The 5,429-nt window shown below is 37.6% G+C and overlaps 1 non-coding gene across 1 annotated transcript; it reads right to left on the bottom strand.

The window, feature by feature from the left end:
• Positions 1 to 1,259: 1,259 nt before the first annotated feature.
• Positions 1,260 to 1,365, bottom strand: LOC145596238 (small nucleolar RNA R71). The gene has a single exon (XR_014103102.1). It is a non-coding gene; the product is annotated as a small nucleolar RNA R71 (small nucleolar RNA).
• Between the last annotated feature and the right edge of the window lie 4,064 nt (positions 1,366 to 5,429).

Genomic DNA, 5,429 nt, shown 5'->3' with positions numbered 1-5,429 from the left:
CTAGATTGCATTGTAGGTTCACATTGATACGGACAATTGATTTGTGGCTTGCATTTGTCGATTGAGTTGTTTTGCAACGTTCCTAGCTAGAGTCTCTCGTAGTTGGCGCTAGTTTGACCTCTAGTTGACACATTGTATTGATTGCATGATTGATTTTCCCTCGCATCACTCGACTTAGTCAATTCCTTTCCCGATTAGTTGAATCCGTCACAAGTATATGTGGATCCCAAACCCTAGTACTTGATATATTTGTTTCTACCTAGTTTGTTTAGTCGTTTTAGCATTCACACCCCTCCACATTACCATTTCGGAATAGCTTGACTTTAGCAATAGAGACTGCCCTCCATTCCTTAGTGGTTCAACCCTCGACTTACTCCTATACTTGTATAAGGGTGTGTTGAGCGATTATAAATTTTGTTTGGCCTAAGGTAAGGTTAGTCTAACGACCTAGCTTTGACCCTGATCAAAATGGCGCCGTTGCCAGGGAATGGCGTAGTGGTTTTCTATTGTTGTTGAGTCTATTTCACCTTATTCAAAAATACAAAAAGATTTTCCTTCCTTTAGGTTACATTTAGGGCTGGCAATCCCTGACCCGACCCGATAACCCGAACGAACCCGACCCGAAGTTACTGAGAGAAACCCGAACCCGACCCGATCCGAACCCGAATAACCCGAATTCAACCCGATTTGACCAAAATTTCATATTTCGTAATAATATTAAGTTTTACACTATTTTTTATTGTTTCTAAACATAACCCGAAATCGACCCGAAATCTGACCCGAACCCGACCCACCGACCCGAATTGCCACCCCTAGTTACATTTGTAGCCATGCTACTAATAATTTTGTTTGAGATTGTGTGTGCAAGTGAACATGGGAGAAGCTCAAAGGGTGAAATTAAAGGAGTTGGGCACTCCGAGTGCTTACAAGTATGAGAGCGAGATTGCTCCATTTTTTATCCCGAATGGTGATTTTGAAATCAAGCCGGCAATGATTCACCTTGATCGAGAGGAGACAATATAGTGGTACATCAAGTGAAAGTCCTCTCAACCACCTTAAGGAATTCGAGAAATATTGCAACACGATTAAGGTAGCCAGGGTTGCACAAGAGTATATAAGGCTCAAATTATTCCCCTTCTCTTTCATAGGGCGAGCCTTGGAATGGTTGGACAAAGAGGTCAAGCCGAATTCTCTAAGGACACGGGATGAAGTTACCAAGGCATTCTTGTCTCGCTTCTACCCACAAAAGAAAACGGCGGAGGCTAGAGCTCTAATCCAAAGTTTCAAGCAATTACCTAAAGAGAACCTCTATGAAGCATGGGAGAGGTACAAGGATTACCAAAGGGAATGCCCTCACCATGGAATTCTGATTTACCAAATCATTCAAATTTTTTATGGTGGTTTGAGTCCTCAAGGGAGATCAAGTCTTGATGCCGGAGCCGGAGGCCCGATTATGAACAAGACGGAAGAAGAGTTTGTGGATGTAATAGACGATGTATTAAGGAACTACATAAATTGGCATGAAGTAGAGATGAAATTGACAACCACAAGTGGCTCAATCGATCAGTTTAATGCCATCAACAATTCATCCACACTACTCTCGGAGTTAGGGAATGAGGTGAATTCTATCAAAGCTAAGCTTGGGAATGCTCCTTCACAAGCTCAAACTCTTCCCTCCCAATTTAAGGGGAGAGGTACATCTTCTTACTCTTGACGAGGGATGAACTAGGTCGTTGGACTAATCCTCCCTAAGCCAAACAAAATTTATAATCACTCAACTAACCTATATATAAGTATAGAGGTAAGTTAAGGTCAAACCACTAGGAACGGTTATGCTCAAGTGCTCTTGATTAGTGCCTAAGCTAGGTCGAAGTCTAAGGGTAGAAGGCAAAACTAACAACTACTAAAACGAAGAAACCAAACAAATAAAGTACTAGGGAATGGGATCAACAAGTACTCATGACAATTATACAAAAGGGTAACTAAAGGTAGAGCTCTCCTATGTTTAGGCAAAAAGGAAGCCCAAAGGGCTATCAGGATAGTCCATGAAGGAGTGTGTGGAAAGCATGTTAATGGAAAAATGCTAGTCCAAAAGATAATGCGAGAAAGGTATTATTGGAGTACCATGTACAGGGACTGTCATCAATACGTAAAAAGATGCCCTAAATGCTAAATATACGCTAATTTGCAACATGTTCCTCTATCTCTCCTCTATAACTACACATCACCATGGCCATTCTCAACATGGGGAATAGATATTATTGGAAAAATCACCCCTCCTGGGACAGGAGATCATGAATACATTCTAGTGGTAATTAATTACTTCACTAAGTGGATTGAAGTAGCATCATATGAGATCACCGCAAAACATGTAGCACTCTTTATCGAAAGAAACATCATTTGTCGATAAGGAGTCCCACATGAAATGATAAGTGACAATGTAACTCACTTTCAAGCAGAATGTGAAGAATTACTACAAAAGTATGGTATTCAACACCATCATTCTTTCCTTATAGACCTCAAGCAAATGGAGCAATTGAGGCAGCAAATAAGAATTTAAAGACTATCATTGAGCAAATGACAGATTATTACAAGGATTGGCCTAATAAACTCCATTTCGCTCTTTGGGGTTATCACACGTCAATTCGCTCATCAACAGGAAATACGCCATTGTCGTTAGTCTATGGAATGGATGCCCGTACAACATGTAGAGCAAGAAATACCCTCTATACGCATTGCGTTAGAAAGTAAACTCGATGAAGTTGAACGGACTAGAGTGAGATATGAAGAGCTAATTCGACTTGATGAAAAGCGACTAGAAGCTCTAAATCATACTCATTGCTATCAAACTCGTATGGCTAGGCACTTTAACAAGAAGGTCAGGCAAGAAACACCAAAGTAGGAGACTTGGTGTTAAAAGCACTAAGGAAAAATGTTTTGGATCCAAGAGGCAGATTTAGGCCTGATTGGTCCGGACCATATATCGTCAAAACCATCCTGTTAGGAGGTGCAGCGAAACTGACTGACATGGATGGCAATGAATTCTCAAACTTGACGAACCTTGACCAACTAAAGAAGTAGTACCCATAATCACTTGAGTAGGATACTCAAGAGAGCTACGTTTGGTCTGAATCCTTAGGAAAAGATGCGTAGGCAACCCTTTACAGGGTGCGGCCACTTTAATTCTCACAACTTTCACATCCCATCATCGACGAAGACTCAGCGTCCACAGTCGACACCAGCACAACACAAAAACCCTGTCGCGAAGCGACAGACTGCAGCGTCTGGCGATAAACTGCAGCGCCAGGCGACGCAAATAAAATCTGGCAACAACCTTAAAATCGCGGTGCCAGTATTTCGTCAATAATCTAGGCAAATTTCGGTGTATTTCGGAAAATTTTCGACTTCCGTACTCGAAATATTTCCGGAAAATAATTTAAGTTGTTTTCATTGCTTTAATAAAAATTAAAATGTGAAAGTTGATTTAATTAAAAAGCTGAAATTGCATTAATAAAATAAAATAAAATTACATTATTGATGGCATTTAAATAAAGCTTAAAAATTAAATATGACTTAAAACTTAACATTGTCTAATAAATTGAAAGTAAAGCAATGCTCTAATCTGTCTTCTCTTTTCTAGCCCTCTTCCAATTTTGTATGTATCTTCTTCTTCATCCATCAATTTTGCTAGTAGACATCCTTTAGAAGATCTACACTCAACTTTGGTCTTTGATGGGTGTTGTAGGGAATATTTCAAGCATTATGATCCCAAACTTGAACCCCACTGTGATCATACACTAAAGTACGGTGGCGTTCCAAAGGGAAGAAAAAGAGAGCAAAAGAGTCGCCAACAAGTTTTAGGAACTTGTAAACCCAAAAGACAATCCAAAAGGACCATCAACTCCATAAGGTCTTGAACCAAACAGGGTTCGGGGATGAGGGTACGAATCCAATCTACAAAACAAAGGACCCGCCTTATAAAATAGGCCTCTACTTTGTTCTGCTCGTATTCATGTGCGTTTTTCGAATACATACAAACATTATATTGAACCTACCCTGTTTATCTATGTTGGTTGAATATTAATGCACATATAATACTATTATTGGCGATCACTTGAATTAAAATCACATTAGCCTTAACCAAATTATTAATTATCTTATTAAGCGTGATTTTAAGTACAAATTCCCTTTAACAAGCATAAAAGGTGTGATCAAGCAATAACAATAAAATATAATAAATATCAAGCAACATAATAATAAACAATATAATCATAATAACATCATGTTAATAATAAAGCTTAAATATAATAGCAAGATCCTAGGCATGATACTAACAAGATTAATAACAAATCCTAGCATGTCACTAAGCAATAAAGATCAAAGCTTTAAACCTAACATGGTACTAACATGCTATTAGAAAGAGTGAAGGCATCCTAAACATGATACTAGAAAGCGTTATAATAACATCCTAACATGATACTAGAAAGCATTAAAAGCATCCTAACATGATACTAGAAGTATTAAACAATAATAAGCATGCTTTCTACATTGTTAATAAAATAGGGAGTAAGCTAATCTACTTACTTTGAAGCCTCGTACCTCTTTCTAATAACAAAATACACAAGTTAGTAAACTTCAATGAAAATAATTAAGAATAACTAAAGAATTAAATAATTAAATTAAATAAAGTTTTGACTAGGTTTGTTCCAAACCCTCAGAAATATCAAACCTTGCACGTCTAGGACGAAGGCAACTTCGAACTTGGCTAAGTAATTCTAGATCTAGTGAATGCGGAATATTGTATTTTGTAAAAAAGGTTGGTTTAGAAAGAGAGAGAGAGAATAAGAATTAAGTAATTCTTGAGAAGAGTTGATGAATAAAAACGGAGGTTTGAGACCTTATTTATAAGAAAAATAGTCCGGAAAAGTATGGAATTTGATAAGGAATAAAACTACACGTTGTCGCCAGGAATCCACTCTGTCGCGACGCGACAGAGTCTGTCGCGAGGCGACAACCTTGTCGTTTGGCGACAGCCTGGTTTAGGCGCGTTTTTCCACGCGGAATCCAATCTTTAATCAACTTGATCTACGGAATCCGTACAGAAGATAAAAAAACGTATTTTCAAAGATAATAATAATAATGATGATATTAAAATAATAATAATAATATTTTATTCCAAATAAAAGTCCACTTTAAAAATAAATAATTATTAAATCTAATAATATTAGAATTAAAAGGAACCTTCTAGAAACTTCCAGAAAATTATAATTAATCCTAATAATTTTAGGAATAATAATTAACATTGGGCCCTCCTTTTAGATCATTGGGCCGTATGTAAATAATTAACCGGGCCCAGTTTAGTATTTTGGCCATAACTTCCTCAATATTCATCGAAATTGGGCTTATAATATATCGTTGGAAAAGTCTTT

This window comes from Chenopodium album, chromosome 19, assembly GCF_948465745.1.
Source record: "Chenopodium album chromosome 19, dcCheAlbu1.1, whole genome shotgun sequence".
NCBI lineage: Eukaryota > Viridiplantae > Streptophyta > Magnoliopsida > Caryophyllales > Amaranthaceae > Chenopodium > Chenopodium album.
Note: the sequence above shows the minus strand (reverse complement) of the source record. Positions and strands in the feature narration are given on the sequence as shown.